This window comes from Pelophylax lessonae, assembly GCF_965119305.1.
Source record: "Pelophylax lessonae genome assembly, chromosome: 1".
Taxonomy (NCBI): domain Eukaryota; kingdom Metazoa; phylum Chordata; class Amphibia; order Anura; family Ranidae; genus Pelophylax; species Pelophylax lessonae.
The window spans coordinates 287,700,715-287,722,513 of NC_138768.1; positions in this window are offsets into that span (position 1 = coordinate 287,700,715).

The following is a 21,799-nucleotide window of genomic DNA, read 5'->3' on the forward strand; positions in this document are numbered from 1 at the left end:
GCTGCCCAGAGGCAACGAAAGGCTGTCCTCTGTGGGAGGTGTATCGTCTGTGTACTCTGTATCCCCCCAGCCACGCACCAGTGATGGCCATGAGCTGGCCTGGGTGCCACCCTGCTGTGAACATGGTTCCATCTCCTCCTCCATCTCCTCCTCCTCATCCTCCTCATCCTCCAGAACTGTGCCCCTGCTGGACAATTGTGTCCCTGGCGTTTGTGTGTGCAGGAACCCACCCTCAGAGCCCCTTGCGAATGACTGCGCTGAAAGCCTTGGAAATGTTACCTCTTCATCCTCCTCCTCCTCATCCTGTGCCACATCCTCTTCCATCATCGCCCGAATTGTTTTTTCAAGGAGGCATAGAAGTGGGATAGTTAAGTTGACAACGGCGTCATCGGCACTGGCCATGTTGGTGGAGTACTCAAAACAGCGCAACAAGGCACACAGGTCTCGCATGGAGGCCCAGTTATTGGTGGTGAAGTGGTGCTGTTCCGCAGAGCGACTCACGCGTGCGTGCTGCAGCTGAAACTCCACTATGGCCTGCTGCTGCTCGCACAGTCTTTCCAGCATGTGCAAGGTGAAGTTCCACCTTGTGGGAACGTCACATATGAGGCGGTGAGCGGGAAGGCCGAAGTTACGCTGCAGCGCTGACAGGCGAGCAGCAGCAGGGTGAGAACGCTGAAAGTGCGCACAGGCGGCCCGCACTTTCTGCAGCAGCTCTGACATATCAGGATAATTTTTAAGGAACCTCTGCACCACCAAATTCAGCACATGCGCCAGGCAAGGGATGTGCGTCAAACCGGCTAGGCCCAGAGCTGCTATGAGATTTCGCCGGTTATCGCACACCACCAGGCCGGGCTTGAGGCTCGCTGGCAGCAACCACTCATTTGTCTGCTGTTCCATGCTCCTCCACAACTCCTGCGCGGTGTGTGGTTTTTCCCCTAAACAGGCAAGTTTTAAAACTGCCTGCTGTCGTTTACCCCTGGCCGTGCTGAAGTTGGTGGTGAATGTGTTGCGCTGACCGGATGAGGAGGCGGTAGAGGATGAGGAAGCGGAGTAGGAGGAGTTAGGAACAGGAGGCAAACTGAAGCGCCCTGCAATCCTCGGTGGTGGAAGGACATGCGCCAAATTGCTATCCGCCTCAGGCCCATCCGCCACTGCATTTACCCAGTGTGCCGTTAGGGAGATATAACGCCCCTGACCGTGCTTACTGGTCCACGTATCGGTAGTTAGGTGGACCTTGGCACAGATGGCGTTGCGCAGTGCACACCTGATTTTTTCCCCCACTTGGTTGTGCAGGGAAGGGATGGCTTGCCTGGAAAAGTAGTGGCGGCTGGGGACGACGTACTGTGGGACAGCCACCGACATAAGGCTTTTAAAACTGTGCGTCTCCACCAGACGGAATGACAGCATTTCAAAGGCCAAGAATTTTGAAATGCTGGCATTCAGGGCCAGGGATCGAGGGTGGGTAGGGGGGTACTTCCTCTTCCTCTCAAGTGTTTGGGAGATGGAAAGCTGAACGCTTCCACGGGACATTGTGGAGATGGTTGGTGACCCAGGTGGTGGTGTTGCTGACAGATCGTCTGTTTGCGGGGTGGCAGGTGCCGGTATCACTACAGATTTGGATGGAGCGGCCAAGACTGCAGCAGAAGAGGAAGCAGGATGAGCCAGAGACGTTTCTTGGTTTTGAAGGTGTGTACTCCACTGCAGCTCGTGCTTTGCACTTAGATGCCTGATCATGCAGGTTGTGCTCAGGTTGAGAAGGTTTATGCCTCGCTTCAAGCTCTGATTGCACAGGGTGCAAACCACTCGTCTCCTGTCATCAGCACATTTTCTGAAGAACTTCCACGCTAGAGAACTCCTTTGAGCTGGCTTTGGTGCGCTCGTGGGCAGTAGCAGGCGTAGTGTCTAGGGCACGGCCGCTCCGCTTCTGCACCCTGCTCCCTCTTCTGCTGTGCTGGTGGCTCTATGCGACCACCGCCTCTTCCTCCAAACTACTCAGGTCACCTGCATGACCTTCATTCCATGTGGGGTCGAGGACCTCATCGTCCTCCACATCATCTTCCACCCAGTCTTCACCCTGCCCTCCTTGTCGGTCTCCACAATTCTGAATGCCGCAGCAGTTGGCACCTGCGTTTCGTCATCATCATCGGAGACGTGCTGCAATGGTCCTTGCATGTATCCATCTTGAGAAATAAGTGGTTGGGCATCGCTGCACTCAATCTCTTCCACTTCTGGGGCAGGGCTAGGTGGATGGCCCTGGGAAACCCTGCTGACAGAGTCCTCAAAAAGAAGAAGAGACTGCTGTATGACTTGGGGCTCAGACTGCTTGCCTGATTTGCAAGGGGGTGAGGTGAAAGACGGTTGGACATCGGCTGCAGGTGCCAACTGTGACCTTTCTGCAGAAGACTGGGTGGGAGACAATGTGAAGGAACTGGAGGCACTGTCAGTAGCAAACCAATCTACTATCGCCTCTACTTGTTCTGGCCTCATCACTTCTAGAGGCGCATGATGCCCTACCAAATACTGCTGCAGGTTCTGTCGCCTACTCACACTTGAGGAAGGTGTTTCACTTGTGCGTGTAGCTTGCACAGATCGACCACGTCCTCTCCTTGCAACAGGAGCTCTACCAGCAGCACCACGACCCAGGCCACGGCCCCTATTTGACGATTTCCTCATATTTCTGTAATTTATGATCTTGCCCTAGAAAGGTGTTTATTGAATAGCGGAACAAAACAACAACAGTATCGCACGGGTGTATCTCACAGTCAAATATGCAAACTATGCCGCAATTTAATGTTTTTTACCCCAAAAGGGTGTATATTGAATAGCGGAATAGGAAAAAGGATAAAAAACTGTGTATCTCACACGTACAAACACAGACTAGGCCCCGATTAAAATTTTTTGTTCCCCATAAGGGAGGATGAGGAAGAGGAGTAGGAGGAGTTGGGAACAGGAGGCAAACTGAAGCACCCTGCAATCCTTGGCGGTGGAAGGAGATGCGCCAAACAAATTTAAAAGGTGTATCTCACACGTAACGAAACAGACTATGCCATAATTACATTTTTTACACTCCAAAAGGGTGTATATTGAATAGCGGAATAGGAAAAATTTTATAATACGGTGTATCTCACACGTACAAACACAGACTAGGCCCCGATTACAATTTTTTGTACCCTAAAGGCAGGATGAGGAAGAGGAGTAGGAGGAGTTGGGAACAGGAGGCAAACTGAAGCGCCCTGCAATCCTCGGCGGTGGAAGGAGATGTGGCAAACAAATTTAAAAAGGTGTATCTCACATGTACTGATACAGACTATCCCGCAATTTAATTTTTTACACTCAAACAGGGTGTATATTGAATAGCGGAATAGGAAAAATTTTACAAAACGGTGGTGTATCTCACACGTACAAACCCAGACTAGGCCCCGATTACTATTTTTTGTACCCCCAAAGGCAGGATGAGGAATAGGAGGAGTTCGGAACAGGCAGGAGGCAGACTGAAGCACCCTCAAATCCTCGGCAGTATGAGATGCGCCCCAAATATTGGAAAGGTGTATCTCACACGTACCAACACAGACTATCCCGCAATTTAATTGTTTTTACCCAAAGGTGTAGATTGAATACCGGAATAGAAAATATGATATCAAAAGGTGTATGTATCTCACACGTACCAACACAGACTATCCCGCAATTTAATTGTTTTTACCCAAAGGTGTAGATTGAATAGCGGAATAGAAAATATGATATCAAAAGGTGTATGTATCTCACACGTACCGACACAGACTATCCCGCAATTTAATTGTTTTTACCCAAAGGTGTAGATTGAATAGCGCAATAGAAAATATGATATCAAAAGGTGTATGTATCTCACACGTACCGACGCAGACTATCCCGCAATTTAATTGTTTTTACCCAAAGGTGTAGATTAAATAGCGGAATAGAAAATATTATAAAAAAAAAGATGTATGTATCTCACACGTACAGAACCAGACTAGGCCCCGATTACTATTTTTTGTACCCCCAAAGGCAGGATGAGGAGTAGGAGGAGTTCAGAACAGGCAGCACCCTCAAATCATCGGAAGTATGAGATGCGCCCCAAAAATTGGAAAGGTGTATCTCACACGTACCGACACAGACTATCCCGCAATTTAATTGTTTATACCCAAAGGTTTAGATTGAATAGCGGAATAGAAAATATGATATCATTACGGTACATTCTGCCCAACATTTCACACTCATCTGTGTATGTGTATGTGTATGTGTATGTTTGTATATGTATATGTGTATATATATATATATATATATATATGTATATGTATGTATATATGTATATATGTATATATGTTTATATATGTATGTATGTGTGTATATGATGTATATATATTTTTTAATTTGTAAATATGCTAGATGGTTATCTGCACTCTTGCACGACTGCTACATTTTGCATTTCTGGTAGATGCTAAACGGCATTTCGTTGCTGTGTACCTGTACTATGCAATGACAATAAAGTTGTATCTATCTATCTATCTATCTATCTATCTATCTATCTATCTATCTATCTATCTATCTATCTATCTATCTATCTATCTATCTATCTATCTATCTATCTATCTATCTATCTATCTATCTATCTATCTATCTATCTATCTATCTATCTATCTATCTATCTATCTATCTATCTATCTATCTATCTATCTATCTATCTATCTATCTATCTATCTATCTATCTATCTATCTATCTATCTATCTATCTATCTATCTATCTATCTATCTATCTATCTATCTATCTATCTATCTATCTATCTATCTATCTATCTATCTATCTATCTATCTATCTATCTATCTATCTATCTATCTATCTATCTATCTATCTATCTATCTATCTATCTATCTATCTATCTATCTATCTATCTATCTATCTATCTATCTATCTATCTATCTATCTATCTATCTATCTATCTATCTATCTATCTATCTATCTATCTATCTATCTATCTATCTATCTATCTATCTATCTATCTATCTATCTATCTATCTATCTATCTATCTATCTATCTATCTATCTATCTATCTATCTATCTATCTATCTATCTATCTATCTATCTATCTATCTATCTATCTATCTATCTATCTATCTATCTATCTATCTATCTATCTATCTATCTATCTATCTATCTATCTATCTATCTCAAAAGGTGTATGTATCTCACACGTAGAGACCCAGACTAGGCCCAAATTACTATTTTTTGTACCCCCAAAGGCAGGATGAGGAGTAGGAGGAGTTCGGAACAGGCAGCACCCTCAAATCCTCGGGAGTATGAGATGCACCCCAAAAATTGGAAAGGTGTATCTCACACGTACCGACACAGACTATCCCGCAATTTAATTGTTTATACCCAAAGGTTTATATTGAATAGCGCAATAGAAAATATGATATCAAAAAGTGTATGTATCTCACACGTAGAGACCCAGACTAGGCCCAAATTACTATTTTTTGTACCCCCAAAGGCAGGATGAGGAGTAGGAGGAGTTTGGAACAGGCAGCACCCTCAAATCCTCGGAAGTATGAGATGCACCCCAAAAATTGGAAAGGTGTATCTCACACGTACCGACACAGACTATCCCGCAATTTAATTGTTTATACCCACAGGTGTAGATTGAATAGCGGAATAGAAAATATGATATAAAATTGGTGATTTATCAATAGCACATGTGAACAGCATGTGAAAGTTGTATCTATCTATCTATCTATCTATCTATCTATCTATCTATCTATCTATCTATCTATCTATCTATCTATCTATCTATCTATCTATCTATCTATCTATCTATCTATCTATCTATCTATCTATCTATCTATCTATCTATCTATCTATCTATCTATCTATCTATCTATCTATCTATCTATCTATCTATCTATCTATCTATCTCAAAAGGTGTATGTATCTCACACGTAGAGACCCAGACTAGGCCCAAATTACTATTTTTTGTACCCCCAAAGGCAGGATGAGGAGTAGGAGGAGTTCGGAACAGGCAGCATCCTCAAATCCTCGGAAGTATGAGATGCACCCCAAAAATTGGAAAGGTGTATCTCACACGTACCGACACAGACTATCCCGCAATTTAATTGTTTATACCCACAGGTGTAGATTGAATAGCGGAATAGAAAATATGATATAAAATTGGTGATTTATCAATAGCACATGTGAACAGCAGTGTCTTATATCAGTCAGCTCTGCTGCAGGCTATGGAGGGAAAAAAAAAAATTCCCCTTTTAAGTTTGTAATTTTTAACTAGATTAGTACAGACTATGCCACAATTTAATTTTTTTAATCCAAGGGTGTATATTGAATAGTGGAATAGAAAAAAGTGTATAACTTTTGAAATCACTCAATAATAGCACATGTGTGAACACAGCAGTGTATTATCACAGTCAGCACAGCAGCAGGCTATGGAGGGAAAAAAAAAATTCCCCTTTTAAGTTTGTAATTTTTAACTAGATTAGTACAGACTATGCCACAATTTAATTTTTTTAACCCAAGGATGTATATTGAATAGTGGAATAGAAAAAAGGGTATAACTTTTGAAATCACTCAATAATAGCACATGTGAACACAGCAGTGTATTATCACAGTCAGCACAGCAGCACTGAAGGAAAAGTCGCTGCACACAACTGACTGATAAAAAATACTTTTCTCCCTCCTCCTCAGTGGGCAAAAAGATTGTGTTCACACCACCCCACACACAGCAAAATCGATGTGGACCACTGACACCTGCCTATCTCCAGACTCTCCCTAAAAGGATCGATAAGATCGGTCACTGCCGGCACTGCAAACCCCCCCCCACACTGCAAAATCGATTGTAGTAGATTACTGACCCTAAATATCGCCAGCCTCTCCCTAAAAGGATTGATAAGATCAGTCACTGCCGGCACTGCAAACCCCCCCCCCCACACAGCAAAATCGATTGTAGAACACTGACCCTAAATATCTCCAGCCTCGCCCTAAAATGCCTATATCTCGCCCTGCCTGCAGCACTCCGACCTGTCCCTCAATTCTATTTCGGACACAATATGATTTTTTTGCCTGTCTGTCCCTAATCAGCAGCCAGCACGTATGATGTTGTGTGCTCTGTCCCTGTACTACAGCATAATGACGCAGCGGCGCTCGGTCTCAAACTTATAAAGACTTGGTCACATGCTTCAGATGGCCAATCACAGCTACTAATACATTTGTAGGCATGGCTGGGATGGCTTAAGGCACACTAGTTAAACGCTTGTTGATTGGCTGTTGAAAGCCCGCCATGAAAAGCGCGCCAATACATACAAAACCCGGAAATAAAATGACCGAACATGGATTTTTACCCGAACATACAGTAAAGTTTTTGGGTCCGTGTTCGGGTAACAAAAATCCAATTATTCGGTACGAACACGAATAATACAACAACCCTACTCCTAATGCATTCACTGTATACAGTACGATTGATGTTATACTCCTGACCTGAGCACTACAGTCCCTATATTGTACATTAAATTTTCACCTGCACTGCCAGCACTATCTTTTATTTTATACTTCTAACTTCTGCACTGTATATGCTTTTAGCACATTATATTCCTTTACCTCACACTGTATTCACTATGCTGTATTTGGTAGTCCTTCCCTTGCACTGTATACACTATGTTGTACATTATATCTCTTACCATTTACACTGTAAATATTAGGGGTAATTTAGGTAACAGTGATCACAGAGTAATTACATTAAAATATTCAATTCAATGATAGGAAAAGGGTAAGATGAGAACGCCAAAGTTTTAAAGAGCCAACTTTAATAAACTTTGACAATAATTGGGATTGAATTCTTGCAGCAAAGAACACTGGAGAGAAGTGGGAGAGCTTTAAGGGCATATTACACAAAAACATTCATCAGTGCATTCCACTTGGAAACAAATATAAATATAAAGAACAAAAGGTAAACCCAAGTAGCTAAATATTAATGTAAAAAGGCATATTAACAAGAAAAAACTTTCCTTTGATAAATATAAGGCTGAAGGGTCATCATCAGCATTCAAAACAAACTACAAAGACTGTAGGAAGAAAAGTGATCAGGGAAACTAAAATAGATTACGAAAGACACTTTGCTGAGCAGAGTAAAAAAAAAAATCTCTCCAAATGTTTTAAATATATTATTATTAAAAAGTTGAGGTCTGAATATAGTTGTCCCATAATGGATCAATAAGGGAAGTTGGTCACAAGTGATAGGGAGAAAGCAACTGTATAAAATATATTCTTATCTTCAGTTTATATGAATGAAAAGGAGGGATATAATAAACAAGACAGTAATGTTAACAACATTATATTAAATGTACCTTTGTGGTTGACAGAGGCAAGGGTCCAAAAATGATTACAAAACTTAATGTGAACAAATCACCAGGGTCAGGTGGCTTACATTGAAGAGTTCATAAAGAACTTGGCCAGGTTATAGCCGGACCACTGTTCCTAATTTTTAAGAACAGCTTACTGACTGAAATGGTACCAGCAGATTTTCAAAAAGTAAATGCAGTGCCAATATTAAAAAAAGACAAAGATATATATTTGAAACCTACTGACCAGTTGGCCTAACATCAATAGTATGTAAACTATCTGAAGGAATGATAAGGGACCATATCCAAGAATTTGCTGATGAAAATAGTATCATTAGTAGTAACCAACATGGGTTTACAGTATAAAGGACCGTTCTTACCGGATCAACCTTTCAACCTTCTATGAAGAAGTGAACAGTAATTTTTACAGAGGAAAGCCTGTGACTATAGTGTTTCTAGATTTTGATAAAGTACCCCACAAATATTAACTTACAAATTAAGGTCTTTCTTCATTGATGACATGGTATGTACCTGGATAGAAAATTGGTTGCAGGAGCATGTCCAGGGGGTGGTGATAATTGCATACAGTATTTTTTGAATGGTTTGGTGTTGTGAGCAGGGCTCTCTCCTGGGACCAATTCTGTTTAACTTGTTCATAAATGACAAAGAGGTTGGAATAAATAATTACATTTCAGTGTTTGCTGGGCAATAACTTCGAAACAGTACACAGCAACTTTTTCTAGTTAAAATAGAGCTATGGGCAGCTGTAAGTTACACACTAGAGGGATAAACACTAGGGGAATTAAGCATGGAAAGGGATCTGAGGGTCCTGGTTGATCACAGATAGTGATGTCGCGAACCTAAAATTCGCCGTTCGCGAACGGCGAACGCGAACATCGGCAAATGTTCGCGAACCGGCGAACCGGGCGAACCGCCATAGACTTCAATAGGCAGGCGAATTTTAAAACACACAGGGACTCTTTCTGGCCACAATAGTGATGGAAAAGTTGTTTCAAGGGGACTAACACCTGGACTGTGGCATGCCGGAGAGGGATCACGCAAAAAAAAGTTCTTAAAAATTATAATTTTTTGAAAGAGAGCCAATTATTGGAAAAATTAAAAAAAAATAAAAATAAAAAAATTCTTTGGATTTAGCATCTGGGGGGTCTAAAAAGTGTACCTGTCAAGTTTCAGCTCTGTAGCATGTCCAGAACCCCTAAAAAACAGCATTTTTCTTATATTTTCAGGAATACGGCTTCTCTGCGGCTGGCTTTTTCTCTTGCAGGCATTTAGCGGGCATTTTTTTAGGCAGGCATGTCATTTTTTGTATTTAGTGTCTGGGGGGTCTAAAAAGTGTACCTGTCAAGTTTCAGCTCTGTAGCATGTCCAGAACCCCTAAAAAACAGCATTTTTCTTATATTTTCAGGAATACGGCTTCTCTGCGGCTGGCTTTTTCTCTTGCAGGCATTTAGCGGGCATTTTTTTAGGCAGGCATGTCATTTTTTGTATTTAGTGTCTGGAGGGTCTAAAAAGTGTACCTGTCAAGTTTCAGCTCTGTAGCATGTCCAGAACCCCTAAAAAACAGCATTTTTCTTATATTTTCAGGAATACGGCTTCTCTGCGGCTGGCTTTTTCTCTTGCAGGCATTTAGCGGGCATTTTTTTAGGCAGGCATGTCATTTTTTGTATTTAGTGTCTGGAGGGTCTAAAAAGTGTACCTGTCAAGTTTCAGCTCTGTAGCATGTCCAGAACCCCTAAAAAACAGCATTTTTCTTATATTTTCAGGAATACGGCTTCTCTGCGGCTGGCTTTTTCTCTTGCAGGCATTTAGCGGGCATTTTTTTAGGCAGGCATGTCATTTTTTGTATTTAGTGTCTGGAGGGTCTAAAAAGTGTACCTGTCAAGTTTCAGCTCTGTAGCATGTCCAGAACCCCTAAAAAACAGCATTTTTCTTATATTTTCAGGAATACGGCTTCTCTGCGGCTGGCTTTTTCTCTTGCAGGCATTTAGCGGGCATTTTTTAAGGCAGGCATGTCATTTTTTGTATTTAGTGTCTGGGGGGTCTAAAAAGTGTACCTGTCAAGTTTCAGCTCTGTAGCATGTCCAGAACCCCTAAAAAACAGCATTTTTCTTATATTTTCAGGAATATGGCTTCTCTGCGGCTGGCTTTTTCTTTTTTTACTTTGCAAGCTGCTGTGCCACCTTATATATCAGTGGTGGGTGGGCAGTGGCACAGTACACTCTCTGTGGACCTGACAGCAGTCACTGGCACCCAGGCAACTGCAATTTAAAAAAATATATATTTTTTTTTACTTTGCAAGCTGCTGTGCCACCTTATATATCAGTGGTGGGTGGGCAGTGGCACAGTACACTCTCTGTGGACCTGACAGCAGTCACTGGCACCCAGGCAACTGCAATTTAAAAAAATATATATATTTTTTTTACTTTGCAAGCTGCTGTGCCACCTTATATATCAGTGGTGGGTGGGCACACAGTGGCACTGCAGTGGGCAAAGTACACTCTGTGGACCTGACAGTCACTGGCAGCCCAGGCAACTGCAATAATAAAAAATATTTTTTTTTTTCAATTTATTGCAACAAGATGCTGTGCCACCGTATATATATCAGTGGTGGGCAGTGCACTGCAGTGGGTACAGTACACTCTGTGGACCTGACACAGCACTCACTGCAATTATGACAGAGGAAAAAAAAAATATTTTTTAAAATGCCAGGTACTGTGCCTGTGCCACCTGAAATGAGTGTGGTGTGCACACAGTACAGTCTGTGGTAGGTCTGTGGCCTCTCACACACAGCGGGCAGGCAACTGCAGTCACAGTGTACAATATATATATATATATATATATATATATATATATATATATATATATATATATATATATATATATATATATATATATATATATATATAGAAAAAACTCTATTACCTTACCAGCCCTTAAAAGGGCTTTTGGGGACGCTATATATATATGTATATATATATAAATAAAAAAAAAACCTCAATTACCAGCCCTTAAAAGGGCTTTTGGGGACACTAGATAGATATATATATATATATATATATATATATATATATAAAAATTACACAAATACCAGCCCTTAGAAGGGCTTTTTGGGGTGCTGTCCTTACAGCAGTAGTGGACCAAGAACACTGCAAGACCAGGAACACTGACTAACTGTCCCTAGCTTAACAGCAGCAGCAGCAGCAGCAGCAGCAGCAGCTCTCTCCCTACTCTCACTACACACACTGCTTCAGAATGATCTAAGATGGATGCTGCCCTGGCTTATTTATAGGAGGTGGGAGGGTGTGGGAGGGAGGTATGCTGATTGGCTGGAAATGTGCCTGCTGACTGTAAAGTTCAGGGTCAAAGTTTGCCTCAATGATGTCTTATGGGGGGCGGACCGAACATCGCATATGTTCGCCGGCAGCGGCGAACGCGAACATGCTAAGTTCGCCGGGAACTGTTCGCCGGCGAACAGTTCTATACATCTCTAATCACAGACTCAGCAAAAGCATGCAATGCCAAGCTGCAACAATGCAAGGTCAGCAAACTATAAAATGCATTAAAAAGAGTGTTTTCTCAAAAGATAAAACCATAATTTTACCACTTTACAAAACTCTGGTGTGACCGCATCTTGAGTAGGCTGCCCAGTTCAGAACACCAATCTTTGAACTGGATAGAGTCCATAAAAGGGCAATAAAACTAATAAGGAAGCTGGAGGACCTCAGTTATAAGGAACAATTACAAACATGAAACCTATTCTCTTTGGAGATCTGATTCTTAAGAGGGGATGTGATACCAATTTACAAATCTTTAAATGGGAACTTGAGCATTGGGAGGACATTTTTTAATCTTAGGCTGCTAAAAAAGACACGTGGTCACACAATAAAGTAGGACAAGAAAAGGTTCAGTCTTAAAATGCATAAGGGGTTCTTTACTGTTAGAGTGGTAATGATATAGAACTTCATTCCACAGTTGGTGGTGTCAGAAGAGAGCTTAGATAAGTTCAAAAAACCTTTTCATAGTGAACACAATGTGCAAGAATAGGGAAAACAATAGTCACATACACACACACTCTCAGGTTGAATTAAAGTGACCAGTGTCTTTATTCAACCTTACGATCTTTGTAACTATAGTATACTCCTGACCCATTAACTGTGTATGCTAAGTTGTATGTTATACTCTTGAACCCCATAATGCATTCACTATATTAAGCTAGATAACTGAGTCCTACCTAATTTTATTTCACAGTTTTTTTTTTACCACCTACAAAAACCTTCAACCCATTAGCAGCCAAAGCAGGTGTCACAGTAGTCAGCAGAAAGGTCAGCATGAAATGTGTTTACTAAACAGCTACCATATATACTGTATTATGCCAAGTTTTATGTTAATCGAATTTGCAATTCTTTGCAAAAACTGTTGTGTTGCAACAATTATAATAAATCAATAGATCTTCATATTTAAACAGTTTTTTAAAAGTAAATCAGTAATTTATACACTAGGTTAACAAAAGTACTCTTGTAAAACCACGCATATTTTAAATCAATTCTATACCCCTAATTACAGCAGATTTTAGAAACAAAAAATAGGACTCTTACCTGTCCAGGGATCCAGCACTGTCCACACCTGAGCCAGCTTTTTGGCCATCTTCCGATCCAGGTGTCGGTATATTTAATTTGGAAAGCCAGCTGTTACTGTATGCGGCTTCACAGCTGGCTTCTCACTGTATATCTGTGAGCCAAGCTGCAGTTTGTGAATGGTTCAGCAGCTTTCTGGGACCTTTGTCATGTCCCAGTTGTCTGTAGGGGAAGGGGAGGGTTACTCTAGGATCACTGCGGTGATCCAACTGGAAGTGGGAGCAGGTACCTGTTAAAAACTGGTACCCACTCCTCCCCCCAAAAAAAAATAATTAAAGAGGTGGGGAGGAGGAGAAGTCAGACAAGTGGAAATTCCCATTTGAGTTAAATTTCATTTAAAAGTACAATTTCCTTCTAGAAAAATGCAGGCTGGAAGCACATAAAAATGGTGTCCCTGGATATTGGACTGCATGCAAGTAGATAAACACTCCTTCATAGAAGTTTAGTAGGTATGATGATAGCCAATATGTGCAGAAGAGATGTGCTGTATTAATGGTAGCGGGCAGTATGTTAAAAAGAGCAGTGGGTGAGCAGTATGTGCAGGACAGAGATGCAGAGTGAATGACAGTGGGCCATATCTGTAGTAGCAGAATTGTGAAGTGTATAAAGATAGGTAGTACGTGTAAGCAATAAATGAAGAGTAATGGTGTCCATACACTAAACGAAAATTTTTCATTTGGACAGTTTGTTTGTTTTTCGTCCAGTTAATGGGCAAAAATCAAAAATTGATTGTGACGTTTTTGAGCCCAAAAATGGAAAGAAAAGTTTGGAAAACTTCTGCTGAACAGATGATAACTTGAAAGGTTAATGTGTTTCTCGCCTGTTAAAAATTGAACTGTTGGTTCTGTGCATATCTGACCTAGAAGCAAATAACAAACAAGAAACAAATTTATTTATGTCCCTTGAATGATTTATTGTCCGAAAAGCAGTCATTATATGATGGCAATATAGTTTGCCCTCACGACTGTGTGTTTGTTTTTTGAAAATGGTTTGAACGATTTTTTTGACTGATGTATGGCTAGCATTACAATGGTTGTCAGTATGTGCAATATAAGAGTGTAGGGGATATTACAGCTGGCAGTGGCAGTGCGTGCAGGATAGGAGTGTAGAGGGTATGACAGTGGGAAATACATTATATGCAGAAAGGGTGTATTAATGGTATGAGAGTGGGTAGTATCTGAAGGAAATGAGTGTGTAGAACATGGAGACAGGCAGGAGCATTGCTAAGACACACCAAGTTTATGCTATGATGAAGAATGAAGAACAGATGTGTCAACAATGAGAGGGGCATGGTCAAATAAACTCGAGCAACAACATTTGCAACTAGTGATAGATTCATATAGCTGTCGAAACAGGTATTTGAAACTATCAGCATGAAGGAGGGTGGCAATAAGGCGTGAGTGTCTATAATGAACACCTCCATCTTAGTGCATATTCAGCCACAGCTATACCACAATCCTCACTGGCTGCTGTCAGCTATGGACCTTGCCTTGTGCACTGGTGAGCCATGTTGCAACAGGAAGGGGCCACCCCCAAACTGTTCCCACAAAGTTGGGAGCATGAAATTGTCCAAAATGTTGTGGTATGCTGACGCCTTAAGAGTTCCCTTCACAAACCCAAGGATATTCCTTCAGGACTTGTGCAACAAAGGGCTTAGGAACTTTATGGCTGAGATGAGCATGCAAGGGAGCCCAACGTCTGGTGTTTTATAAATGGATGCAAGCAGAAATAAGCATAGGGAGTTTGGGAGGGTTAGGCTGTATTAAAAAGGGCTCCCTGCCAGATCCACAGATGAGGGCCACTCTGATTCTGCTTTCTGATGCACAGGCAGCCAGTGCCACCACTGTGTCAGTGTGGTGAAGCCCTCCAGCCTGAATTCAGCTGAAAAATCATTAAGAAAGCTAGCAAAGTGAGACCAGTGTGAGTGCCACCTCCTCATCACTACAGAATTTGGGGCATTGCCAGCACCGAGGGGGCTGGAGATTGCAGCCCCTGTACGTTGTTGGGTATGAGGAGGGAATGAACATTGCAGTAACTTACTGTTTTTATGGTTACATTCTACTTTTATTAGAGCAGGATTGAGAAATATGAGAGGTAGAAGTATAGAGAGTGGAATCATGAGACGGGAGGAGACAAGCGGGAAGAAAGAGGGGAATTGCTACTGTAGGCAGAAACCCAAGTGACAAAATTTAAGTGGGGCTTACCTATTATTTTATTAAGGATTGAAGTTTTTCTGTTCCCCAGTAGAAATGGTTTTACTGATTTTGTATTACGAGAGGGCTAAAAGCAACTGTCTGGTCATAGTAAAATTTTAAAACCTGGTTTTATGATTTGTGCAAAGTAGATAAAAATCAGCGCAAACGATAATAAAAAATATATAAGCTGCTATACCAAAACTTTTTTCACTAAATAGTGGATAAAATACAAACAATGGAGGTACAGTGCTAAAATGTAATGGTGCTACAAAGGTGATATAAAAATAAAAATTAAAGTAGCATGTGCTACTAAAGTGCCTGCAATACATATATTATAACGGTGCCAAAAATATTAAATTAAAGTGGCATGTGCTATTCAAGTGCCTGCAGGCACTTTAATAGCATATGCTACTTTAATTTTTATTCTAGTTTTATGATTTTTTTGGAGTTTTAATACAACAAAACATTAATTTCTGTACAAAATGACTTTAAAGCAAGTATACGTATAAGGAAAATATGGTAGTTGAAAGTTCAATGACAGCTAACCATTGATGAAGGTCTGCTAACTGGTGTGATCATACTGCATTCTGAGATAAAATAGCAAAAGCAATATAAAGACACTCTGTTATGCACACATTTTGGAATTTTGAGTTGTCCAAGCTACAGAAGATATCATGAATAGTTTTGGGTAATACATATTACATATATATGGATTAGTATAGCTTTACTAAAAGATGATACTTCTGATTAATGATAAATTAATTTATTCTACAGAAATGGGATTTAAAGGAAGCGAATATTTGGAGCACATCTCAGTACACCATTACTTTACCTCCTGATGTTATTCTAGTAAATACATCGTATTGTGTTTTAATAAGGAAATATCAATGCAACTTTACCATTGTCATGTATAAATACTCTGTACTGTGACATCACATATAACTTAACACATTCAAGGATATACACAAGGTCATTTAACGTTCTTGTAAAATCCTAGCAACAGAATTTAACATGCCCTTTAACATTTATCTATCATTACAAAAACATGCTTCTGAATAAAATATATGTAGACAGGCTAAATAAGCTTTCAAATAAATGGTAAGTTAAACATTGATAATATAATAATATAAATGCTCTGGACCTCGTAAATGGTAGCTCATAAAATTAATGAAGTATTATATAAGGCAGTGAAAACAATTATGAATGAACAATAAAAATAAAACAAACCTTTGCCACTAAAATATCAGATCTAATTAAATTGAAAAAAAGACAAGTTGACAAGGCAATTTAACAAAATAAAATAGTTTACTTGTATTATAAGCTATTCAAGGCAAAATAATCAACTTGTAAATGTTTTAATTTGATTACTAGCTAACTTTTTTTTTTTAAATGTGAATGTTTTATTGAGATAGATATCTTTATTACTTGGTCATTCCATCTTTATATCAACATTCATCTTTTAAAAAGATAAGAAACATTTGATTATCTGAACATTTTGCATGATATTCCCAGTTGGGATGAGCAAAGCTGAGAGTTATGACTTTACTCAAATTTCTGTGAAAATCAGGACATTTCCATGAAATGTAGCCATTTTAGTGAAATGCTTCAGAGTCAAGGAAGAAGGCAAAATCAGGGGGGCTTTTGTTGTTTTTTTTTTTGCAATGGGCCTTAATGGATAAGTTCACCTTTGAGAACATTGTGACGGTACTAACCGTCACTATGAGTGAAAGACAGATAATTAATGGTTTGGATTGCTTCAATATTTGTCAGCAATAGCTTCATATAGAAATATGAAGATTTAATACCACTTTACACAGTGTATTTTCCGTGCTTGGCGGTGAGAGAGACAAATCCAATATTTGTCAGCAATATCTTCATATAGAATATGAAGATTTAATACCACCTTACACAGTGTATTCAATCCATGTGAGAGATACACATAGACTGTCATTCCCAGAGTTCCCTATTGTTTGTGTATTGGGAGGGAATGTGTATTGTGTTAAAGTTTACCTGTCTCATTGTTAAATGTTAATGACCTCACATTGTTCTGTCCAGATGGCTAGATAATTTGTTTAGTTCCTGTATACACTTTCATCTGGATATGCTTCTATAATCAGGCAGAGGGGAGGGATTGTGTACACTGTATGGGAGTGTAAAACTCTATTTTCATTGGATTGTGAATGTCATGTCCAGTTCTCCACAAGGTCCACCTGGGCGGTAACCTTGTCGGGGAAAACTGTATAAAAGTATGTTTCTTGTTCAATAAAGAGTTCTAGTTCACCCTCAATCTAGAGTTCTGTCTCTCATTGGGGGAATTGGCTACAAGGGATTGCTACGTCCTCCATAGTCCCTTGGATAATCACTAAGTTCGTGTAAGAGCTTGGGTAAAAGCTTGTTCTGCTGCACTCTCTGGGGAAAGAGAGGTTCACCCACGGGAACCTGGAGCCTTGTCGTAGGTCCAGAGTGGGTAGGAGACGGCGAGACCCTAACCAAGCTGTGGCAGTTTGTGGGGTCTGAAGTGGTTACAGTGTCTGGTGGAGTGCTTGGAGCCCTCGGGAAGCACTAGGAGCATCCGTCAACGGAGGTACCCAGTCGGGGTGTGGTTAATCTGTTACAAATATGTTACACGATCCACTTTAGGGTGGAACATGTAACATGTTCCCAATGCTGCAGCGGCTGCCCTATCCTCCCCCTGCCTTTGACAGCAGTACGGGGAGAAGTTTCCCGTACTAGCTGTCAGTTTTTGAAACCAGTGGCTCACAGAGCTCTGTGTATGAATGAACTACAGGTCCTGACATCCTTAGTGGACATTGGCTTGTAGTTATCAGTGAACTACCACGATTTTATCAGCGTATCTTCTTTCTGGGCACAAAAGATATACTAACAGGTCTGTAGGAGACCTGCATGGCACCAGCAATCTACTGATCATTGGTGCGATGCTTTACAGGCTCCTTTTTTTTTCCTGCAAAAAAATTTGCATTTTTTTTAAAAGTGAACTTATTCTTTAAAGGGCTTACTAAAATTATAGAATAAATGTTTTTACATTTTTTTTTTTTACAGACATTGGTAATTAAAGTTTTTTTTTTTTTTTTCACAAGGAATGCACCTAAATACAATGGTAGCTATTAGACATGGCTTCTTTAATAAACAAACCCATGCCACTAACATTACTTTGTTTATAAAAAAAATAATAATAAAAAAAAGCTCACACCATATTACAACCCCTGCAAAAAGTATGGAATCACCACTCTTTGAAAATGTTTAATTAATTGTTTAATTGTGTAGAAAAAAAAACAAAAAACAAATCACAGACATGCCTCAAAACTATTTTCATTTAACATTTCAACCTTTTAGCTTTAAGAAACACTTAAAAAATTTAAAAAAAGAAAGAAGACTGTAGTTTTTTTTTTCAGAACCAGCAGAGGAAAAAAATATGGAATCACTCAATTCTGAGGTTTTCTTTCTTTTTTATATAGTGTCTGGAGTACTTCCTTGCCAATCAATATGGTCCTAATGAAAAAACTTACTGGGCACTTTTACTTCCTTCCTCAGGCGGATTTTCAGCTTCCAGTGCTGTCGAACTTTAAATGTCAATTGCGCGATCATGCAATGCTGAACCCAAATGACATTTTTGTCATTTTTTTTTCTTTAGACAGATAGAGCTTTATTTTGGTGGTTTTTAATCCCCATTGTTTTTTTTTTCTTTTTTTGAAAAAAATAAAAAAAGTTTTTCTTAGTTTCTGTTAGAAAATTAATTAAGTTATTTTTTCTCCTTCACTGATGTGCACTGATGAGGCTGCACTGATGAGCACTGATTGGGTGGCACTAATATCCACAACTTGAGATATGCAGACAATACCACACGAATGGCAGAAAGTGAAGAAGAACTGAATACTCTCTTAATTAAGGTGTAAGGGGAGAGCACAAAAAGCTGGCCTGGCAAAAAATTGAACATTAAGAAAAAAAAAAAAATGGCAACCGGTCCTATCCCTTCTTGGCAAATAGAAGGAGAAGAAATTGAAACAGTGACAGATTTTATCTTCATAGGCTCTAAGATCACGGCAGACAGTGACTGTTGCCATGAAATTAAGAGACACTTGCTTCTTGGGAGGAAAGAAATGGCAAACCAAGACAATAATATAAAAAGCAGAGACATCCTACCGACAAAGTGCCGTTTAGTCAAAGCTATAGTATTTCCAGTAGTAACCTATGGCTGTGAAAGTTGGACCATAAGAAAAGGCTGAACACCGAAGAATTTATTCTTTTGAACTATGGTGTTAGAGAAGATGTTTGAAAGTCCCTTGGACAGCAAGAAGATCAAACCAGTTAATCCTGAAGGAAACCAACCCTGAATATTCACTGGAAAGGCAGATACTGAAGCTGAAACTCGAATACTTTGGTCACCTAATGAGAAGAGTGGACTCATTCGAAAAGACCTCGATTCTAGGAAACATGGGAAAAAAGGAAAAGAGGACGACAGAAAACAAAATGGATAGATCTTCGAAACAATGAACATGAAGTTAAGCAAGCTCCCGGAGGCAGTGGAGGACAGAAAAGCCTGACACACTATGGTTAAAGGGGGTCACTAAGAGTTGGACAGCACTAAATGACTGAACGACAGAAACAATAGGCACTGATGAGACGGCACTGATGGGCACTGAAGAGGTGGCACTGAGGAGGAGGCACTAATATGCAGCACTGATGGGCACTTATAGGTGGCACTGATATGCAGTACTGATAGGCTGCATGGATGGGCACTGATGGGCACTGATAGGTGACACTGATGGGCACTTATAGGTGGCACAGATAGGCAGTACTGATGGACATTGATTGGTGGCACTGATGGGCAGCACTGATGGGTGGCACTGATGAGCAGGCACTAATGGGCACTGAAAGGCAGCACTAACAGGAATCACTAATGGGTACTGTTTGGTATCACTGATGGGCACTGAGGTGGCAAGATGACTGCTTAGAACAAAATGGCTTTCTCTTTCTTCTTTCTGAGCCTGTTTCTTTATTTTACACACACACTGGCATGGCCATAGATAAATCTGATGACTACTGAAACATTTGATTTACAATTGGGGAACCTGTTGCAAAACGTTCCTGGCAAAGCCCAGATGGCTGTCTAGCAAGAAAACCACAAGACATAAACATCCTTTGGTGATGACCCCTTGATAAACTACAATCATAAGACTATTAACTCTAAGCTTGCTGTAGATTTTACCAACCTTTGATTGGTCAAACTATATCTTGATACAACCTACCTTATATACGTAATTTTGTGTATTTAGTGTGAAGCGCAGAAAACTAAAGCAGATCAACTAATTCAAACTTCCTGAATTCTGTCTGGTCTCTTTTTTTTTGTATTTTTGCTGCTAACACTTGTTGCAAAAGGTGGGGTTGGGTCAACCCTCACCGCTGTGTATGTCTTGGACACACAGAATCATGACCCAAGGTTGTGTTTTGGTAAGCGGTCTCATTTCGGAGTGTCCATTTGAGATGCAGCGAGCAACTGATCTACCTTTCATTCTATTCCTAAAGCTTTCTGCCTCCATGCTCTATAGATAGATAGATAGATAGATAGATAGATAGATAGATAGATAGATAGATAGATAGATAGATAGATAGATAGATAGATAGATAGATAGATAGATAGATAGATAGATAGATAGATAGATAGATAGATAGATAGATAGATAGATAGATAGATAGATAGATAGATAGATAGATAGATAGATAGATAGATAGATAGATAGATAGATACACACAGTATCTCACAAAAGTGAGTACACCCCTCACATTTTTGTAAATATTTTATTATATCTTTTCATGTGACAACACTGAATAAATTACACTTTGCTACAATGTAAAGTAGTGAGTGTATAATGTTGAACTTCCAGTGACCAGTATGAGAGTGTGAGAGCGATAACACCAAATTGAACACACCTGCTCCCCATTCACACCTGAGACATTGTAACACTAACGAGTCACATGACACTGGGGAGGGAAAATGGCTAATTGGGCCCAATTCGGACATTTTCCCTTAGGGGTGTACTCACTTTTGTTGCCAGCGGTTTAGACATTGATGGCTGTGTGAGGACTTATTTTGAGGGGACAGCAAATTTACACTGTTATACAAGCTGTACACTCACTACTTTACATTGTAGCAAAGTGTAATTTCTTCAGTGTTGTCACATGAAAAGATATAATAAAATATTTACAAAAATGTGAGAGGTGTACTCACTTTTGTGAGATACTGTATATATATATATATATATATATATATATATATATATATATATATGGTAATGGTTTGGTTATAAGTGAGAAATTGCTTGCCATAGTAACTGATCATTGTGAGGAAAAAACAGCTGGAGATTGTTTTGCTGTCCAAATACAACCAAGGACAAGAAACCAAGTCGGGGACTCTTGGTAATCTAAGGCGGTTCTATCACAAAATGATTACAAAAGGTGGGAGTAAGACAGACCAGGGGTCTGCATCCAAAGAAGTAATTAAAACTACCGCCTTAGACTATATGCTCCGGAAGCATGGTTCTTGCGTGACAGAACCGATTGTGTTTTTTTTTTGTAAA